Here is a 22,704-nt window from a genome sequence, read left to right on the forward strand (position 1 = left end):
TCTTAACTCTAGCGCTATACAAAGACAGGCTGCTGGCTGGATTGGGCCTGCACGGTGTGCTCACCCTGCTCTGGGAATTGCTGAGGTGAGATGCTCCATATCTCTACATTGACTAGATATTGTCAAATGCTCCCAGGTGATTTTACAGCAGCAAAATCTGTCAGTTCCCTCTTCTCCATGGTTGTCTGTGACCATTTTCCCCACCACTCTCACTCTGCCTTTTTTTGACATGCAGTTTGCCCATTGCACCATTTCTTTATACTACAAGCACTTCTTGCCTGAACTCAGGTTTTTATTGATTATGTTCGAGGAGCAGCATGCCAGAGCCACTCGCTCCATTTAAAATCCTTCTACAGGCTGGACACGGTTGCTCACGCCTGTAATCCCAGCACTTTGGGAGGCTGAGGCAGGCAGATCACTAGGTCAGGAAATCGAGACCATCCTGGCCAACATGGTGAAACCCTGTCTCTACTAAAAATACAAAAATTAGCTGGGTGTGGTGGCGTGTGTCTGCAATCCCAGCTACTCAGGAGGCTGAGGCAGGAGAATTGCTTGAACAAGGGAGTCAGAGGTTGCAGTGTGGTGAGCCGAGATCGTGCCACTGCACTCCAGCTTGGGCAACAGAGCAAGACTCCATCTCAAAAAAAAAAAAAAAAAAAAAATCCTTCACAATGAGATCATCACTGCTTCCAGAAACCTGTGTGGCCTTGTCAGGCTGTCCATTGTGGGAACTGTGCTGCCTCCAGGAGCTTCAGCTCCAGAACAGATGCTGTTTTAAGGACAGACGTGACAGGCAGCTCTCGCTGAACACATAGTCACGGCATGCTGGAATTCTTTGGCATACTTTTGGCAGATGCTAATTAAGGCTTATGGTTTTTATGATTATCTAGGGTAGAAAATGTATGGGCAATGGAGGCAGTCCTGAAAAACAAAGAAAATGTTGACAAAGCCATGAATAAAGCATCAATATTTGTAAGGAAAAATATATAGTCAGGAACTCTCAAAAATGAAATAATCCAGGTCATTGGCAGTGGGGCCTCCAACAAGCTCATGCTGGTCACAATGGACAATGTTTAAATTAGAATAACAGGAGGGAAATCCGTTGACTCTGTTTGGATTAGAGAAGAAAGCACCTTGTTCTCAGAATCAAGTTGTTGGTTTGAATAAAGCCTGGAATCCTGGAGGACCAGGGAAATGTGACATGGCCCCACGGCCCTACAGGTGTGGTGTCATTGGTTTCATTAAGGCGGAGGGGTAGACTGGAGGCTGCTACCACAAAGGCTTCTGACAAACAGTGGCCGCTGAGCTCCCTGTACTGCATGAGGTGGGAGCAAACAGGAAAGTCACCACCAGGCAGCCAGAGGAACTTGGCAAAATCGGCAGTGTTGGCCTCTGGGTCGTGTAGACAAGGGGATAATTAGAGCAAGTCCCAGACACAGCAAGGAGGGCTGCTTGCTGCTTGACAGCTTTGCACAACTGGCCTACACCCACCCCTTCCATCCTGCACCCCTGCATGCATGCACAAGATGGAGCATGCGCAGGATGCCACGTGCACAGGATGCCACATACATAGGATGCCGCATGCCCAGAATGGTGTATGCACAGGATGGGGCATGCGCAGGATGCTTTGTGCACAGGATTCTGTGTTAACAGGATGCCGCATGCATGGGATGCCACACTCACAGGCACACACTCTGCTGGCTCCACTGGCGTTCTGTGCTCTGGATCTGTCTCTGACTTTCCCCACGTCTCTTCCTCTACAAGGAGGCACCAGTTGGGTACCACTTCTCCCAGATGACACTGTGCCTACCTCAGCAAACAGCATGCACATCTCTGAAGGCCTGTTTCAGGCTATGTGGTAGGTACAGGTGGTTCCTTCCTCGCCTCTCAAATCACTCAGTGGCCTGCTCAGCTGCTGGGAAGGAATAGCCTCGGACACACACTCTGTGTAGCCACAGTCCTGGACACAGTTCCACCAAAGGACTGAGGAGCAGCCATGCTGACTCGGGTCACTCACCTCCTAAAGACATTGCAGGACAAATGGAAAATACCTCCTTTCCTTCTGTCTCCATGCCAGCCATGAGCTAACAGGAACGGGTCCCTGTATCTGTCTTCCTTAGTCCTCCGTGTGCCAGGGGCAAGGACAGCCCAGGCAGTGGCAGTATAGTGACTACCTCCTGAGCTGGCCCACAGTGTCCGCAAGCTGGGTGTGGTCTGCATTCAATCCACCTGAAGATGAGCACCTCATTTTATTGTTCCACTTAGAGGCCAATTTTGCAAACTCTGAAAGAAAAAGAAATCCCTGGCTATCATCTGTGGAAAACATACCCTTGGTATTTAATAACTGACATTAGTGTGGCATTTCATTGTTTAAATTTTTTAAGTCATTTGATATCAACTCAGTGAAGCAGGTGAAGCAAATATTGTTTTTTTTTTTAATTATTGTCCCCTTATAGATGAAGAATTTAAAGCTCAAAGACAATTTTAGACCTTCCTGAAATTTCTGAAGAGCCTAGAGTTGGTACGTGATGAATCTGAGACTCAGGCCCAAATCTTAAAAATTACTTAATCGTGTGATTTTTTTTAACTAGACTATCGGTTGTATTGGTCAGGGTTCTCCAGAGAAACAGAACCAATAGGACACAACACACACACACACACACACACACACACACACACACACACACACATTTGTATAGGCACAAGTGTGTGTATTTATAAAAATATATTATTTTAAGGAATTGGCTCATGCGAGTGTGCAGGCTGGGAAGTCCAAAATCTGTAGCATAGGCTGGGAGGCTGGAAACTCAGGTAAGAGCTAATGATGCTGTTTTGATGCAGAATTTCTCTTTTGTGGGAAACTTTAGTTTCTGCTTTTAAGACCTTCAACTGTTTGGATAAGGCCTACCCACCAACGTTACTGAGGTTAATCTCCTTTACTTAAAGTTGACTGATTATAGATGTTAACTATATCTACAAAGTACTTTCTCAGCAATACGTAGATTAGTGTTTGATTAAATGGGTACTATAGCCTAGCCAAGTTGATACATAAAGCTAACCACCACAACTATACCATGGAAATTCTCTTAGTAAAAGTCTCAATTTTTGCCGGGCATGGTGGCTCACACCTGTAATCCCAGCACTTTGAGAGGCTGAGGCAGGCAAATCACCTGAGGTCAAGAGTTCAAGACCAGCCTGGCCAACATGGTGAAACCCCATCTCTACAAAAATACAAAAATTAGCTGGGCATGATTTCTAATTATGCCTGTAATCCCAGCTACTCGGGAGGCTGAGACTGGAGAATCGCTTGAACCAGGAGGTGGAGATTTCAGTGAGCTGAGAACACACCATTGCACTCTAGCCTGGGCGACTGAGTGAGACTCAAAAAAAAAAAAAAAATCTTAATTTTATGGCTGGCAGAACCAAGAATGAACACATAGAGGGATAAGAATGAAACTGAAGATTTCTGCAATGGTCTGTATTCCATTGACAATGTGTCCCTTGAAGGTGGGTCTGCATCACATTCAGCCTTGGATCCCAGCACCCAGCACAGTGCCTGGCTATGGTAGGTCATCAGTAACCATGTGTCCAAGGAATATGTTTTAGCCCACCTTATTATCTCACAGATGCTCATCATAGTATTAACCATAACTTGTAAAACCGGTGGCTTCCAGGCCTTTCCAGCCATAAGAGATGTGCTCTGGGGCTGACTGTCTGGTTCTAAGTATCGCCTCCCCATTTTCCAACTGTGCCACTTTAGGTGAGTACCTAGCCCTCTCTGTACTCCATTTCCTTCATTTGAAAAATGGAGGTGATCATTGTTTCTACGTAGGGTGGTTGTACAAATTGAATGAGTTGATTCATATGAAGTACTTAACTCACACAATGCCTGGCACATAGAAATACCCAATAACTGTAAGCTATTAGTCCTATTATTATGTACACATATGCCCTAAATTATTTTGTGTTGAGCCCCACATTCTTCACTTGTAGGAAATCTAGACTTCACAGATTGTTCTTCCTTAGATGTTTTCCAGATTCCCGGGTTACCAGGAATAATTGTACACATTGGAAGTAGATTGATAAATAATTAATAAGATTCTGTCTTCTGGAAAAGACTCCCTCCAAATTAAAACAATCATGAGTAGCCTAGTGTATTAGTTTGCAGGTTGCCATAAACGAAGTACCAAAAACTGGGTGGTTAAACAACAGAAATTTATTGTCTCACAGTCCAGGAGGCCAGAGCCCAAAATTAAGGTGTTGGCAGGGTTGGTTCCTCCGGAGCACTCTGAGGGAAAATCTGTTCCATGTCTCTCCCTGAGCTTCTAGCCTCAGGCGTTCCTTGGCTTGTAGAGAGGTGTCTTCTCCCTGTGTCTTCACATCATCTTCCCTCCATGAGTGTCTATCTCTGTGTCCACATTTCCCCTTCTTATAAGGATGCCAGTCATGTTGGATTAGGGTCTTCCTGATGACTTCATCTTAACTTGATCATCTGTAAAGACACTAAGTCCAAATAAGGTCCTATTCACAGGTGCTGGGGGTTAGAACTTCAACATATTTTGGATGTACCCAGTTCAACCTATAACACCCTGCTTTCATACTGGTCCCAGTGAACTGTAAACTGTGCTTATATCTTGGGCCCAAAGTAATGCCCTTTAACTGATGAATACATTCCTGGTTTCAAGGTATTTATGTGCAGAGGAACTCTAGCCGACTGATGTTGAGGGCCATGTGCTGTTATTTTAACATTTGCTGTTGTTATATTTCAACATCTTTTTTATATCTTACAATAAGTCCTCGTTTAGTTGGTGAGGCTAGTGGGAAAATATGGGTTGGAAAGAAAACTAGAAATAAAAAACTATGATGAAGGCCAACACCATGACGCACACTATACTATTACCTTTAGAGGAGAGGAGGCTCAGTGAAATATCAGAGATAGTGCCAAAATAATTTTTACAAAGCATTATTACATGGTTATTGATTTACATGCTCTGAGAAGTTATTTCCCTTCTTTACATTTATTTCCATGTAAAACTGACTTTGGATTATGCAAGGACTTCGGGCTGAGTCCCTCGGTGCAACGTTCCAGCTCAGCACTTAGGGAATGCTGCATGCCCGCCCACACATCTTCACACGTGGCTCCGTTGGATGAAACATCATTTCACGAGATATCACCCTGAAATGTATAGGGAAGCAACTGTCACTATATCAAGTAGATGCAGTTACTGAGATACACAGAGGCTAGAGGCTAGTGAGAGGCAGGGCCTGTTTGTGCTGTGGCCTCTGGTGGAAGAGCGTGGGAGAACAATAGAACCCTTCCATGTGTACAACACTGAGTTCAGAGTGTTCAAGGAGCTGGTTCCAAAGTTCTCAGAAAGAGAGCAAAATTCTTAATGATGGGAAAAGATGGAGTTACTCACTGTGGATCCATTCTGCAATGTTTCTCCTTGAAGTGAGATCAAATGCCTGACCACGAGTTGTCCTGAGGTCTCCTCCTTTTGAAAGAGATTGGCCAGAAATCAATTGCCTGATTGAAGTCAGCCTTGCCGTTAACTAAAGATCAAGCCAGATGGCACAGGTCACTAAAGATGACTGGTTCTGCCCCTGCTGGGAACAGTTCTTGGGCCAGCTGCTCTAAGTCCCCCACCAGCTTTCCACAAATGTCTGACCATCTTGTCACCCTCTTCCTGCAGACATGATCAGACACATTCCCTTCCCCTGAGCCTGTCTGTAGGGAACTGTGCAGTGCCAGCAGAGTTCTGGAAGGATGAAGTGCTGAGTCTCTGTTGGGTACAGACACATCCAGTTACTGGCAGGACAGAGTAGTGCTGTGGGCGTTTAATCAAGATTCTGTTAAGCGGGGAGGTGTGCTGAGGCTGGAGTTCAGCAGGGAATGAGAGCAATTCCTTCTATTTCCTGAGGACCTACAATGTCCCGGTCCAGCAGTAAGTGCTTCATATACATTACTTCATTTAATTCCCACAACATTCCAGTGAGGCTGGTGGGTACCAGTACTGCTGCTGTGCCTTTTCACAGAGAAGGGAACTGAGGCTCCAGGTCATAAAGAAGTTGCTTAAGTATACAACTAAGATCAGGAGAGCCAGGATGTTAGCCAGTTGGTCTGATTCCAGAGTAAGGTCTTCAGATCTTGGAATCAGAGTTGGTCTGATTCCGAGGTTGGTCTGTCTGCAAAGACATCAAGGAGTTCACAGTGCAGTGGGAGAGAAAGACAAGCCAGCTGGGATTATATGACATGATATGATGGTATGATATTATAGTGTGATATGATATATGATATGATCTGGTATAATGATGTATGATAATATGATATGGTATGATGATATGATAATATGATATGGTAAGATATATGGTGATATGGTAGAATATATGGTATGATATAGTATGATATATGATGAAATGGTATGGAATGATATATGATATGACATAATATGATATGGTATAATGACATATGATGGTATATGATGATATGATATGGAATATGATATAATATGGTATGATGATATATGATGATATGATGTGGTATGATATAGTATGAGATATGAAATTGTATGGAATGATGATATATGATATGATATGATATGATGGTATGGTATGATGATATATGATGATATGATATGATACATGATACAACATGGTATGATGATATATGATGATATGATGTGGAATATGATATAATATGGCATGATGATATACGATGATATGATGTGGTGTGATATAGTATGACATGAAATTGTATGGAATGATGATATATGAGATGATATGATGGCATGGTATGATGATATATGATGATATGATATAATACATGATATGACATGGTATGATGATATGTGATGATATGATGTGGTATGATAGATATATAATGATATGATATAGTATGATATATGGTATGATATAGTATCATATATGAGAAAATGGAATGCTATGATAATATAGTATGCTATATGATGACATATATGATTATATGATGTATGATATGATATGGTATGATGATATATGATGGTATGGTATTATGATATATGATATGCTATGTTATGATATATGATGATGCAGTATGGTATGGTATATGCTATGATATGGTATGATGACATATGACATATGATATATGATGATATGATGATATGATGTATATGATATGATATGATGATACATGATATATGATATGATATGATGATATATGATGGTATAGTATTATGATATATGATATACTATGGTATGATATATGATGATGTGGTATGGTATGATATACAATAGGATATGATGTGATATATGATGACATATGATATATGATGATATGATGTATGATATGATTTGGTGTGATATATGATATAATATGGCATGGTGATATGTGATGATGTGGTATGGTATAATGATATGATATATGATATGGTATGATGATGTGATATGATACGATGAAATGATATCATATGGCCTGTGATGAGGCTATGGAAACAGGGAAAAGACCCTGGATGGAGTCTTGTGGGGGCAGGGAGATCATGAAAGCATTTCCAAAGTTGGAGTTCTAGCTGTGTGTCCCCCCAACACCCGATGATGGTTAATGTTATGTTAGCTTGACTGGGCCATGGGATACCCAGATATTTGGTCAATCTTATTCTGGGTATTTCTGTGAGGATGATTTTGGACAAGTTTAACATCTAAATTAAGAGACTGAGTACAGCTGATTGCCCTCCCCAATGCAGGTGGGCCTCGTCCAATCAGCTGAAGGCCTGAAGAGAACAGAAGGCTGAACCCCTGTGAGTAAAAGTCCACCTGCCTGATTGCTTTCAAACTGGGACATCAGCTTTTTTCCTGCCTTCAGACTCGAACTGAAGCATCTGCTCCACACTTCCTGGGTCTCCAGCTTGCAGACTCCCTCTGCAGATCTTGGGACCTGCCCACTTTTATAATTATGTGAACCAATTCCTTATAATGAATTGCTTTATATGCACACACACGCATCCTGTTTCCCTGGAGAGCCATGACTTGCACACACCCTGTTCTTATTCTATCACATTGCCTGTTACAGCATCTCAGCGCTGTCCATTTAACTGCATCTCCTACTGAGCTGGAAGCTCTGGTGGTTAGGGACAGGTCTGCTCATTCACCGCTGCCTTCCCCGCACTCGGTACCATGCACACAGAATAAGCCTAGCAGAATGCCTGTGGATGGACTGACCAATGAAAGCAATGGGGTGCTGGGACCCGAAGGCTGAGTGGCATGAGTCATGAGGAGGCATAGGAGGTGGTGGAGTTGGAGGTGGGAGGAGGATGATGTAGCAAAGGTAATGGCATGAGTCAAGCGTCTGGCTGAGAATGGGCACAGTGAGTCTCAGACATCAGTGACTCCAGCAGGGCTGGAGCCTGCAGCGGGGCGGGTGCCGCTGAGGTGGGAGGGGAAGCTGGATGGTTGGATCATGAAGGACTTTGCACACAAGTTAAGCAGTTCGACTTTATTCTGCAGGAAGTGGGGGCTGCTAAAGAGCTGACAGATTCTGAATCTACCTTGCAGTGTGACCTTGGCCAAGGTATTTAACTCTGGACTTGGGTTTTGCTGTTGTTTGATTAGTTCATTTCTTTTTTCCATTAGAAAAATGAGGGAAGTAATGTGACTGGGATGGTCGTGAGACTCCTATGGGTGTGTTGAGTGCTGTGTAAGGGGAGGCATGCTGGACATCTAAAGGGGCAGGGGGCATGGGGCCCACCTCAGCCTTGGCACACGAGCAAGTCCACGACGTCCTTCTGCTCTGAAGGCTGACAATTGGCAGAATGTGATGAATGACTGTCTGATGGCATCAGAGAGTTGCGATGCTGTTAAAAGAAAAACCTTAGACAGATTAAGTTTAACAGAGTTTCACTGAGCAAAGAACAAACTGCAAATCGGGCAGCCCTTGAATGAGAATAGGTTCAGAGAGGCTCTGGCCCAGCCACATAGTCAAAGAAGATTTATGAACAGAGAAAGAAAAATGACAAACAGAAAACGGAAGTGAGGTACAGAAACAGCAGGATGGATTACAGGTCTGCATTATGCCTTATTTGAACATGGTTCAAACACTTGGCCACCTGTGATTGGCTGAAACTCGGTACGTGGCACAAAGGTTATAGTTGTGTACATCCAGCTAGATTAAAGTTCACCATGTACAGAGAAACCTGGCTAAACTTAAAAATGTAAGGAGGCAGCTTTAGGCTAAACTTGATCTAACAATGCTTTCCCCATGTGCCTGGCATTTCTGTCTTGGGAGCATCCAGATGAATAAATGACATCTAGGAAGAATCCCTGGGAGAGACTCACAGGTGCATGAGAGAGGAGTCTGTTTTGAAAGCAAGGCCCATTGAATTCCAACTAGAAAAGTCTCCATTCATTTAAGAACCATATGTCTCCCTGCACTAATTTGGTATTAATATTTATCCATGTTCAGTGTATATTCAGATCAGCTGCTGACAAGGCCTTTTCATTGGTCAAATGCACTACTCTATATGAGGAAACATAGAGATTGAGTGGATTAAATATATATCTCAAAGCCTTCTGAACCCCACTTTGCTCCCCAGAGAACTATTTTATTTTTCTGAGCTCTCTAGAGGAATCTCTAGATTAACTCTCTAGAGTTAATCAATGCTGGAAGCTGGCAAGAGGCAGATTAGTTTTCCCAGTGGTGCAGTGACCAGGAGCTCCAGAAATCTGGGGATCAGCAAGCCACTGCACCATTGCAGGGCTCCAGGGTCCTACTCCTTAGCCACACTCCAAGGATCAGGAAGAAGCCATTGCAATGGCTGGTTCCAGGAACACGCTGACCCAGCTGTGATCCAGGAATTAAAAGCTAACACCAAACCTGTTGGCTACAAAGCTTCCTGTGAGCCCTGCCTCCCTTTCCACTTAACTGAGTTCCTAATTCAAGGCTGCATGAGTGCCTTTGGGTGGCCATTCACAGTCACAAAGGAAACCTCAGCTGCAAGAGAGTCTGGGAAATCCAGTTTGCAATATAAGAAAGCCCTTAGCAGAAGGTAGGGATCGATAAAGAGCCACCATATTGTCACTGATAAACTGGGTTCTTTCACCACTTTGTGTCAGTCACAAAAAAAGAACATCCAGCTGGAAAAAGCAATCAGGCTTTATTCAGTAGCCAAGGAATGGAAAAGGCGGCTCTCACTCGAAAGGTAGCTTCTTCCCAAACAGTAGAAGGTGTGGGGTTTTAAGGACCAGGTGCATGGCAGGAGAAGCGTGTTTGCATGTGCAGGGCGGGACTCCAGATATGCCTAATTCATAAATATATATCTTCATATATCACCTGTACACAAAATGGTGGAGATTTTCTTTTGGGGGAGGAAATTTTAGCATTATAATGATATGTTAATGATCTGAAGGCAACTAGGGGTCATCTATTCGGGTTTGTGCTGGTTTTGTGGGGTCTTATCTTCCTCTGCTCTTTGGTCAGGGGTCAGTAAGCTCTGGTGCCATCCCAGGCCTTCTGGTTTCATTAAGCAGCTGTGCCTGTAGATAAAGGGACTAAAAGAAAACAGAAAAAGGAACTTTCCCAGTGACTTCATTAGGGCTGCCCTGGTAACAATACTGGCTGCCCTGAAGAAGACCTAGATATTCCTTATTTAGTGTATGCCCTTAAAGATCAATGCTGGAAGCTGGCAAGAGGGAACATTCTCATTAGCTTTCTATTTTAAGCAGACATGATTTAATATATTTACCTAGAAAGGTCTGAACACACATCCTCTACTCTACCCTCCTCCCCAAACCCCACATCCCAGCAAATCTGTACTCAAGGCATTCACAATTTGCAGAAATGTCTTGCTAATCTAGGCTGGGGCAAGCCCCAAGAGAAGAGCTGGCAATGACCAGTTTTCTGGGTCAGAGCCACAGAATCAGATGGGCCAGAGGGAGCTCATTCATCTCCCTTTCTTCCTCTTCAAATGTTGCTCCCTGACCCTTTATCTAAGACTGGATGGTTGATGGTCAATAAAATTGAGGTTCCTAAGCTTCTAAAGAGGTTTCTGGAAACCCGGCTTTAGCTGGTATCTCAGTGTGACTGGTTGGTTCCTAACCAGTCTCTGCTTCTAAACTTTACCTCCAGGGCCAGGCGAGTTCAGGCACGTTCCTGGTAGAAGGTGCTCTGATGCTGCAGAAGACAGTTTCTTCATGGATTCCAACTGCTTGATTTGTGGGAATGACTCCACCATGCCTGTGCTCCCCACCTTTGGTGAGGCATCTGACACTGAGTTAATTCATTTGCATGGTGTAGACTATAGTATATCCAGTGTTGGGACACTGTGTCATCTTCTTTCTGATTATAATGGTAACAAATACTTGCCATGGGAGACTAGAAAAATCTATCCTATAGGAATATTGGAAAATCTATCCTGTAGGAAGAAAGACAAAACTCACCTAAACTTGTACCCCACACGGTCAAATCTGGGCACTTTTCCTTCTTTTTGTCCTTTCCCTGCTAAAGCCACAGGCTTTTAAAAACAATCTGAGAATGAGTCAGCCTGTCTGTCCACGTCTACATACATGTGAGCGGGGCCCTCATCTTGCAGATACAAATCTATTCTCTTGCAGAGACTCAACCTTGGATAACATCATTGCTTTCTATTGCAATATTCATCACTCCGTCAGCAAATTTTTATCTTTTATTCTTTTGAGACAGGGTCTCACCCTGTTTCACAGGCTGGAGTGTAGTGGTGCAATCATGGCTCACTACAACCCTGATTCCTGCGCTCAAATGATCCTCCTGCCTCAGCCTCCTTAGTAGCTGGGATCACAAGTATGCACCACCATGCCCAGCTATTTTTTTTTTTCTTTTTCTTTTTTTGTAAAGATGGAGGCCTCGCTTTGTCGCTCAGGCTGGTCTCAAACTCCTGAACTCAAGCAATTCTTCCACCTTGGCCTCCCAAAGTGCTGGGATTACAGGCGTGAGCCACTGTGTCCAGCCAGATAATTCTATTTTGTATAGCTAACTTAACAAAACCACTGCAGTGCTAGCCCCTATTCTTAGTCTATTGCCCATCTGGCCTCCACTATCTGGAAGATAGACAGAAGGGCCCACAACCTTCTTCAGACAACAAAGAGACTGGCTGGTGAAATCATCAAGAGGCTGGCTGGCGTCTGGGGGACATGAGGGAGTGCGTTGCATTAATGAAGTCTTTTTTGTTCTTGAAAAAGTGTTTGGACAAAGGCTATGCTATGCGTACGGCATCTCTGCAGCTCCTGGACATATGTTCTGATTGTGCTACTTCTGCACACAAAAGGTCAGCATATGGCTTCCTTTCTCTTTCTCCGAGGAAAGTGACAGGCAGGGCATGGCTGCCTCACCTGCTGTTGCTCTCACTCTGGAAAAAGAAGTGTTGGAGGCATCACTGCCAGTAAATCTCCATTGGGCTCCCAGCAGGCCCGGCCTAGCTTGACCCCTTCGTGGGTAACAGCAGAAGGCCACCCGCTGCTCCTCGGCTGAGTAACCAAACAGCACAGCTGCTGAGGTTAGGGTTTGAGGTGAAATATAGCCACACACATCTTCCAGGGTCAAACGTGGGTAGCCTCAAACGGCAAATAGGTCTTGAAATGATGGTCTCAGGGGAGAAACCACGTCCTTGTTCTGCTCTCGAGCTGTCCAGCTTGCCAGGGTGAGAAAAGTCTGCAGTGAATGGCCTTCCTGGGTCTTTTCATCAGAGCAGCCTGGAGCGAGTGCTGAAGGTGAAACAGCCACCCCAGCGCTTCTCCTCCTTCTCCACACTCCTTTCTCCCATTGGGTCCCCTGCCCGACCCTTGTCCTTGTTATTGCTGACATCCAGGAAACAGAGCCGGGAAAGAAAGAAACTGGAAGAGAGGAGAGGGACCTAAGATTGAGAGTTTGGAGAACCGATTAATGCTATGACGTTCAGACGCCTGGGGACACAAAGCACCTTCTGGAGAGAAGCCACAGAGCAGTCGCTGACCTTGCATCCATTAGGCTCTTACTGACTGTAGGATTTGATTTTTAAAAGGCACATGCTTATGACTACATGGCTTTCTTGTCCCACTCAATAGCAAGCTAACTGAAGCACTCTTCCCCATGTCAAGCAGTTAAAGAGAAGGCTAGCAAATATGTCTGTAGCAGAATAATCTTGGTGTTTCCTAATTTCCACTTCATGGCACAAGTGGAAAAAGATATCTGAAGGTGCTGTGGAAATATATGGACAAGGCTGCAGGCAGACGGCGAGGCCACAGAGAGATTTGACTTGGAACCTATTGGGAGGATGTAGGGTGGAGACACGTGATTCCGGATCATGTGAACCCAGGATGCATGTGAATTTCCTGCATCACCTAAGAGGAGAGGGGGGAAGCTGTTGAGCGAGAGCAGCTTGAAATTCTTCTTGGGATTCATGTTCATGTGATTGATTCCTTCCTTCCTTGCTCCTTTTTGCCCTTCTTTCGTTGACTGATTCTTTCTTTCTTTCATTAATCAAAATGTGTCCTCAAGGATCTCACCTTCAGCTCTGGGAAGAAAGCCCATTAAGCAACCACGAGGCAGTAAAGAAGGCAGGAAGAGACAGGAATGGTCAGAATGTATTGAAAAACCTTCCTCAGTCAGTCTCCCAAATGTGCGGTGTATGCTGGAATCACCCGGGGTCATCTGTACGGATGCCGCCTTGAAGACCACAGGATCTCAGGTGGTGATCAGGAATCTGCATTTCACCAGCCCCTGTCCCCGCCCCATCCCCAGGTCACACTTTTGGAAATCTGTTCACAATGTGTCCCTCCCCTTCTTTCTTCCTTTTATTAACTAGATGTTAAGATGCTTGGAGTCACACTCAAGAGTGTGTGGAGTAAGTCTCCTCGTGAGACTTAGGCCCTTGTTTCTCAGCACCAAGTAAACATTTCTAGCCTTTCTGTTTCTCACAGAACAATCCATTTCAAAGCCGTATCTCCGAGGAGGCAAGGGTTTTCTCTAGACCGCACAGCATCACTGTCTCTGGGCCCTGAGGCTGTTGGAGCGGTGGGTACAGATGTGCCGAAGGTGCCAGCTCATGCCCTGAGGCTGCTGCTGAGCTGCTCTGACTGGAAACCAGCACTGAGCCTCGTGTGCACAGAGAAAATCACTGCGGAGTTCAAAGGACAAAAGACCCTTTGAACTTCATCGATACCCATGACAGTCGCTTGGAGAATAAAACCAGTGCATTTTTATTTTTTATTTATTTTTATTTTTCAAGATGGAGTCTTGCACTGTTGCCCAGTCTGGAGTGCAGTGGCACAATCTCAGCTCACTGCAAGCTCTGCTCCCTGGGTTCACGCCATTCTCCTGCCTCAGCCTCCTGAGTAACTGGGACTACAGGCCCCCACCACCACACCCGGCTGATTTTTTGTACTTTTAGTAGAGACGGGGTTTCATCCTGTTATCCAGGATGGGCTTGATCTCCTGACCTTATGATCCACCCACCTTGGCCTCCCAAAGTGCTGGGATCACAGGCATGAGCCACAGCGCCTGGCCAAACCAGTGCATTATTAACACATGTTTCAAGCCATTGAATGCAGACCTGCAGTCTCAAAGCAGATCCCAGAACACCTTAGCTTGTATTTGTCCCTGAGGCCCGGCAGATGCTAGCAGTCCTGCCCCACACTTTCACTCCTTCACCCTGTTTGACAGGCTAAACCCTAGGATGACCATATAATTATTCAAACCACATAATGTTGAGAGTGAAAAGGATGCAGTTGAATTGAACAAAAATATATACCAGACTGTCCTGGACACTCAATCTAATGCCCACTTTCTTAAGAGAAGAAACATGAGATTGTTGGTGTAAATGAAGATAAACCCTGTGGCTCTGGCCAGTTTGATAAGAGGAGTAAGGAGAGATGTATACTTCTGCCATGTAATTCTCAGCCCAGGGGAGGCTGAGGGACCAGCCTTTGCTCTACCGAACTTTGGGCAACCGCTGGCCTGCCTGGTCTCGTCTCCTGCTCTGTAACATGGACTGACCTTTCAGATCATTTCTGGGGCTCTGTACTAATGAAGGAGTTGTGGGTTCCTGTTTCCTTTCTCCTTTTTCTCCCTCTTTTCCTCCAGCACCTAGGCCTCATTTTTGCATCAGCTTGTGAACGCAGCACTGTCGTTATTATTATTAATTTCAAAACTCCTGTTTTAACATGCAAAGTGACCCAGTTACAAAATCAAAACTGGTTTTAATTGTGGGCATGCCATTACTATGTGGTATTCTATTCTCAGCTGTTTACATGCCGCTTTCCTCAAGCACAGTGTATAATAAGTCCCTTTCCACGAGGCTGGGAGCTTACAGATTCCTTTACTGCAAAGACCTGCATAGTTGGAAGGTGCCAGAGAAGTGAATTATAGCAGCTGAATTGAGCTCTTCAAGTTCTGGCAACAGCCAGGAAGCTAAAAAGAAGCTTTCTCTTAATGGTGGCAGGAGCCCAGTACGACCGACCTCAGCTTAGAGTGATTAAGAGTATTTCTGAATTTCACCCTACTGCTGTCTGAAACAACAGCCAAGATTGAAGGGCAGGGGTGAAATGCTGCAAACTGCACCAGGAAAGGGGAGGATTAGAGGAGACTGAACGGCTTCCCTAAACCCTTGCTGCTCTGTGCAGAGATGATGTCACCAGGAGCTCTACAAGACAAAGAGATGCTTTAGGTATGCAATTTGCTAATGTCTTGATACAGCTGCTTATTTAAAATCATCCTTGGGGCCGGGCATGGTGGCTCACACCTATAATCCCAGCACTTTGGTAGGCCGAAGCGGGTGGATCACCTGAGGTCAGGACTTCGAGACCAGCCTGGCCAACGTGGTGAAACCCTGTCTCTACTAAAAATACAAACAAACAAACAAATCGCTGGGTGTGGTGGTGCATGCCTGTAATCCCAGTTATTTGGGAGGCTGAAGCAGGAGAATTGCTTGAACCTGGGAGGCAGAGGCTGCAGTGAGCTGAGATCATGCCACTGTACTCCAGCCAGGGCAACAAGAAAGACTCTATCTCAAAAAAACAAACAAAAAAAAACAAACAAAAAAACCCTCCTTTAATAGAGTCCACTGTCTGTCTGTGTAGGGTCCTGAAGCTAAAAATCATGTTTCCTTTTTTAAATGATTGTGGAGGGAGAGCAAAAGAAGGATGAATTTTGTGACACGTAAAAATGATATGAAATTCAAATTTCAATGTCCATAAATACTTAGTGGAATACAGATCACGCCCATTTGTTTATGTGTTGTTCACAGCTGCTTTCCAGGGTGGTAACTGCAGAGTAGCTGGGAAAGAGCCCACGTGACACCCTCAGCGCTGTTCTCTGCTGCCTGCACATGATAAATCGCAGCGATGCTGCTGTAAACCGACAGCCTCTGGAGTGCTACCCGCCCATGCTGTCCTAGAACATTTCATTTTATTTTGTATTACCAGCTTTTCCAAAGACTTTAAACTATAGAGAACAAAAGAAGAGGTGGTGAGTGAGTCTGAGACATTCACTTCCAACTCTCGAGGAGATTTTGCTAAAGACTGTAGCTCTCAGAATTCCTCATTTTTTTCCTTTTTCTTTCCTTTTCTTTTCTTTCTTTCTTTTTTTTTTTTTTTTTTTGAGATGGAGTCTCGCTCTGTCACCCAGGCTGGAGTACAGTTGCGCTATCTCGGCTCACTGCAACCTCTGCCTCCCAGGTTCAAGCAATTCTCTTGCCTCAGCCTCCGGAGTAGCTGGGACTACAGGCACGTGCCAACATGCCGGCTAATTCTTTTGTATTTTTAGTAGAGATGAGGTTTCACCATGAGAATTCCTCACTTTAACTTAGTTCTTTGCTTTAATTTTTTAACCCTTTCTTACACTGAGGTGTATAGGGGGAAACAATTGAGATGGGATGGAATTAACCTTAAGCTACACAATTACGTTAGGCTTACTTAGTAGTTGTTTTCAAATATCTCTCTGATGCCCAAGAATGCCTGCCCAGCTGTTTTTCAGGAAATCCACTTTTTGTTAATGGGAAATTTCCTCTTGTCGTGAAAGTACCTACAGAATAGCCTTTTGCCTCTTGACCCAGAAAGCCTAAACTATTTACTCTCTGGATCTTTCCAGGAAAAGTCTGCCTATTACGGCTTTGAAAAATTCCCATCTCACTATAGAAAAGTCCAGAACCCTGGCATTCATTGACTTTCACACCTGAGCCCATCTCTTCTGCTGCAGTCTGATTCCACACAATTTCCTCACGTGTGCCCTGTGCAGCAGCCACAGCCATGACCGCAAGTTCCAGACAGCTGCTCCTCCCATCTCCTTACCTTCCTGGGAGCTGCTTCCCGATCTCCAGTGTCCTCTCCCATACTGACTGCCCCCGGGGGCAGGGGCACCCTTTCCCCTGGCTTTATGTTTCTACAAGAGTAATAATAACAGCAGGCATCCACATCCTTACTGTACCCCACAGCCACTTTACACACAGCATCTCATTTTACCTTCTCCCAGCCCATGGAAGTAGGTTTTATGACAATCTCCATCTTACAGTTCACAAAACTGAAACTCAGAGAGGTTAAGCAACCTGCCAAGGTCCTATAAGTAGACAGTGGCAAACCCAGGCTTGGGGTTCAGAGAGATGAGCTCCAGCACCCAGGCACTGACTGCTTTGCCACAGGGCTGCTCTGGAAAAGCACCTGTCCTCTTGCAACCTTCCTCTGACCCTCCGTGGAGGCCGTCTTGGTGACCCAATAGGGAATGGGGGTCCAAAGCCTGGGGCTCATAGTTGGATGGGGCCAATTACATGCCTTTGAGTCCTGGGTTTTGGTTTCTTCTCCTTCCCTCTCCTGACTGTCCTGTGCACAACCCTGGATTGGGAAGTCTTCCCTGCAGTCCCCACACAGCTGTACCACACTCTGTACTTGGGTGGGGCTGGGGTGTGTTGGCATGCCCCCTCCATGTGTTTCTTTTTAACAGATTTTACTTCTTTAAGAAAAGTTTTAAGTTTATAGAAAAACTGAGAGGCTAGTACAGGGAGGGCCCATTACCCCATACCTAGTTTTTCCTGTCATTAACATCTCACGTTAGTATGATACCTTTATTTAAAGTTAATGAACCAATATAAACACATTCTTATTAACTGAAGTCCATAGTTTATTTAGATCTCCTTAGATTTTACCTAATCCCTTCTTTCTGTTTCAGGATCCCATCCTCATTATCATGTCTCCTTAGCCTTGTCTTGGCTGTGGTGGTTTCTCAGGCTTTCCTTGTGTTTGATGACCCAGGGGTTTTATAGAAAGTCTCTCTGTTGGGATTAATCTGATGTTTTTCTCATGATGAGACTGGGGTTATGGGTTTGGAGGAGGAAGACCCTGGAGGTTAAGTGCCATTCTCATATCATATCATATCATATCATATCATATCATATCAAGGGTACTCTCTGTCAACGTGACTTATTGGTGTTGATACTGAGCTTGATGACCTGGCTGAGGTGGTGTTTGTCAGGGTCCTCCACTGTAAATTTCCTCCATTTTTGGCATGCCCTTTTGACCGAAAATCAAAAGTCATGTTCTCCAATGGTCTTTCTCAGCAATAAAGCTGACATTTTGACCTCCATTTGTTCTTTGTGTCTTATTTCTCAATTGAGTCCTTGGGAAGGGAAGAAATAAATGGATGTTACGTATTGAAGCCCTAAGACCTCAGTATTATCCCCTTAGCAAAATACTTCACATCTTTATGGTTCACCCATAACACTTTCTCTTTGAAGCTCTCCCTGATCTCCCCAGGCAGAGTCACTGTGTCCTCCCAGATGCTGCCACAAACCCCACCTGCCTCTCTTGTGGGACTTTTCTCTTGGCTGCCATGATTCCTTCTTCCTGCTCTTTCCTCCACTGGATGGTCAGCTCCTCAGGGATACTAGCCATGTTCTAGTAATCTCTGTGTCCCTGAAACCTAGTCCAGAGTCTGGAATTTAGGAGATTCTTAGCAAATGTTTGCAGAATGAAGAAACAGTCTTTCCAAATCTCCCATCAGTGAGGGTTGCCTGACTCCTCCAGAATGGAGACTTACTATGACTCCTCTCGGTGATGGTTTGAGGAAGGCAGTCCCATCTAAGGACCATTCTATTCTCTTTTCAGCTCATTAAGAAGGAGGCAGGGCTGCTTAGCTGGTGCAGTTGGAATAACACTTGAGTCCAGGACCCACGTTCAGTGAAGACCTATGACCCCATCAATATTTATAGCTGTTATTAAATGAGCGGCAGGAGGAAGGTAGTCTCTCCTGGGTACTGTGTTTCCTATTAAGTCATTAAAAAAAAATCTCGAAAAAGAAGTGCAGTCTTAGAAACAGATAGTAATCATAAAAATAGCTATCATTGTTGAGTATCATTGTAGAGCATTGCCATGGTTTGGATATTTGTCCCCTCCAAACCTCATGTTGAAATTTGATCCCCGGTGTTGGAGGTGGGGCCCAATGGGAGGTGTTTAGGTCAAGGGGTGGATCCTTCATGAATAGATTAATTCCCTCCCTTAGGGGTAAGTCAGTTCCCAAAAGAGTTGGTTGTTAAAAAGAGCCTGAGCATACAATAATATCAAATTCAAAAAAAGAGCCTGGCACCTCCCTGCTGCTTCTCTTGCTTCCTTTCCTGCCATGAGATCTCTGCACATCCAGCTCCCCTTCACCTACCAGTGAGTGGAAGCAGCTTGGGGCCCTCACCAGATGCCCAATTTTGAACTTTCCAGCCATTAGGATCGAGAGCCAAATAAACCATTTTAATGTGTAAATTACCCTGCTTATTATACCTTTATAGCAACACTAAATGAACTAAGACAAGCAAATGGGATAAGCTCTGTGTTAGGTGTTTCATATATGTGATATTTAATTCTTACAATTCTGCAAGGTAGATTGTTGCCTTAACCCTATCTGAAGGTCATATGACTTCATATGAAGAGGCCCAGAGAGGTAAAGCAATTTGCCCAAGATAACACAATTATTAAAGATCTGGACCTAAGTGGGTCTAATTCTAAATTCTTTCTAGGTCAGCTGTGGTGCTCACACCTGCAATCCCATCACTTTGGGAGGCTGAGGGAGGAGGATTGCTTGAGCCCAAGAGCTCAAGACCAGCTTGGGTGACATGACAAGACCTTGTCTCTACAAAAACAAAAATAATTAACCCTAGAGGCTGAGGCAGTTGGGCTGGGAGATTGAGGCTGCAGTGAGCAGTGGTTGTGCCACTGCACTCAACCCCAGTTGACAGAGCAAGAATCTGTCTAAAAATATATATTATTCTATCTCTACTGATTCTACACTGATTCCCTTCATAACTTTCTGCTTTTTCTCATTTTCTGCTTCTGCAATTAGCTGAGTCTAAAGAACCAATGTGAGAAAGGACACAGTATTGGCCAAGAGAACACAACAGATGGACTGAGGTTCTGTTCTTTTTTCATAAATAAGACTCCATTTTTATAATCTTGCCCTAAGGAATGCTGACTCTAAACTATTTCTGTACATTTTTTCTGTCTTCACTGATATGACTGACTACTTTCTTGATTTTAAGATGAACATTTTCCCAAATTTTAGCATCCTCTAAAATTGGAATGTGTCTTACAATTTTATTCAACATGGATGGAAATCAAGTTTCTCTAGAAGGGATTTGCAGATAATTCTATTTAAAGTTGTCTCAAGTTGGTGGTCTTACCTACTTGGGTTCAAACTATGCAGGGAATATATTTTTCCCATCTTCACCCAATGCCAGTGAGACTTGGAAGTCCTCTGCTGTTCTTTTTTGTGGAGTGGATTTATTTCTCATTAACTCCTACAATGAAGGTATAGCCTTTGTTAGCCCAACTTATTTGTAGAGTCTTTCAATATTGGCCATTTTTTCTTTCTTATATGGTGGTTCATGCCTATAATTCCAGCTACTCAGGAGACTGAGGCAGGAGGATTGCTGGAGCCCAGGAGTTCAAGGTACAGTGAACTATGATTGCACCACTGCCCTCCAACCTGGGTGACAGAGACAGAGAGAGTCTAAGAGACAGAGACAGAGACAGAGAGAGACAGGGAGACAGAGAGAGACAGAGACAGAGAGAGAGAGAAAGAAAGAAAGAAAATTATCTTACAGCTCATGGTATTTTAGGTCCTAAATAAAATATGATATTTATTGGTGGGATGTTAGTTTCAAGCAGTGTGGCAGCCGGTCTCCAAGGTGGCCAGCAGTGATTTCTGCCTCCTGATATTCACACCCTTGTGTGTTTCACACTGAACAATGCTGACCTGTGCAATGAAGTGCAATGAATAGGATATTGTAGAAACAACCAGGTGACTTCCAATGCTGGATCATAAAAGACCTTGCTGCTTCTGTCTTGTTCTCTTTTGGATCACTCACTTTGGAAGAAGCCATCTGCCGTGTTGTGAGGACACTCAAGCAGTCCCATGGAGAGGTCCATGTAGCCAGGGTGATGACCTTCTGCCAAGAGCCAGCACTGACTAGCTAGGCATGTGAGTGAATCAACCTGAAAGCAGATCCTTCAGCCCTAGTCAAGCCTTCAGATGACTGCAGCCCTTATCCTCATGAGAGACCTTGAGTCAAACCACCCAGCTAAGCTGCTCCCAGATTTGTGAATCACAGAAACTGCGAAATTACAAATGTTTATTATTTTAAGTCACCAATTTTTGGCCTAATTTATTATATAGCAATGACAACTAATACAAAAGCTAGAAAAATACTTTTTGAAACAAAAAGTTTTACTTGTCTTTTCAAAATCCTTATTTTCAAATGATCTCTTCCACATTAATGAGGGGAATTTCTGTTGTTTTCAGGACAACTGAGATCTAAAGCAACTATGAATATTTGCTCAGTCTAATATGAAGACTTGCAAGTGGCTTTGTGCTGTATATGCCATGCTTTGTACATGCTTCAAATTTTATAGTTTCATTGAAGAGATTTTTCTGATAATGATATAAGTAGGTAATATAAGTAGGAATAAGTTATATATCACTATTTTTTAAAGAATAGGAAATGCTGTTTGGGTTAGTTTAAATCCAGAAAGAATACTTGCAAAGATGTCCTTAATTACCCCAAAGTGCCTTAGTTTGGGAGTACCAGCTAAAGAACTATGTTAGGGTACTCATCAATATGGAAGAGACCATGCTAACCCCTGGTTGCTATTCTAAGCTATGTATTTGGAGGTGCTGCAGGTCTTTCCTTTTTTGTGCTGACACAATTACATTTTAATAAAGGTTTAATGAACACACCCTTTTGAAAGCTTATTGGTTTTTTATGTCATCTTTGGAAAAAACCATCTTGTGCTGTCCTGTGCCCAAGACATCAGTTAAATCTATTAAAATTGATTAATGAAGATTAATGTAATGTTTTCCTCTTTGGTATTCAAATGGATTGTTTCAACCTGCATTTTGATTATTATTGTTGATTGTCATAAAAATTCAGTGGTTTCTAACCTTCGTTGCTCATCGAAATCTCCTGCGGAGGTGTTTATTTAACTTTTTAAAAATATAGGTAATGGACTTTTGCCTGATCTCCTAAATTAGCATCTTCAGGGGTGGGATTTGGGAACCTGTATTTTAAAAATTAACAAACTCTCCAGTTGATTCTTTGAGTCATTCCAGTACATTGCCACTAACAGGGACATCAGAAGACACTGGATTCACTCCCTGCCATCCACCATAACCTTTCATTTCAGCCTCCAAGTGTGCAGCAAGGGAAGATGCAGATGCATTTAAAGAACCACGGAGGATCTGCTAGAAGATAGTTA

The sequence above is a fragment of the Macaca nemestrina genome, chromosome 5, assembly GCF_043159975.1.
Source record: "Macaca nemestrina isolate mMacNem1 chromosome 5, mMacNem.hap1, whole genome shotgun sequence".
Classification (NCBI taxonomy): domain Eukaryota; kingdom Metazoa; phylum Chordata; class Mammalia; order Primates; family Cercopithecidae; genus Macaca; species Macaca nemestrina.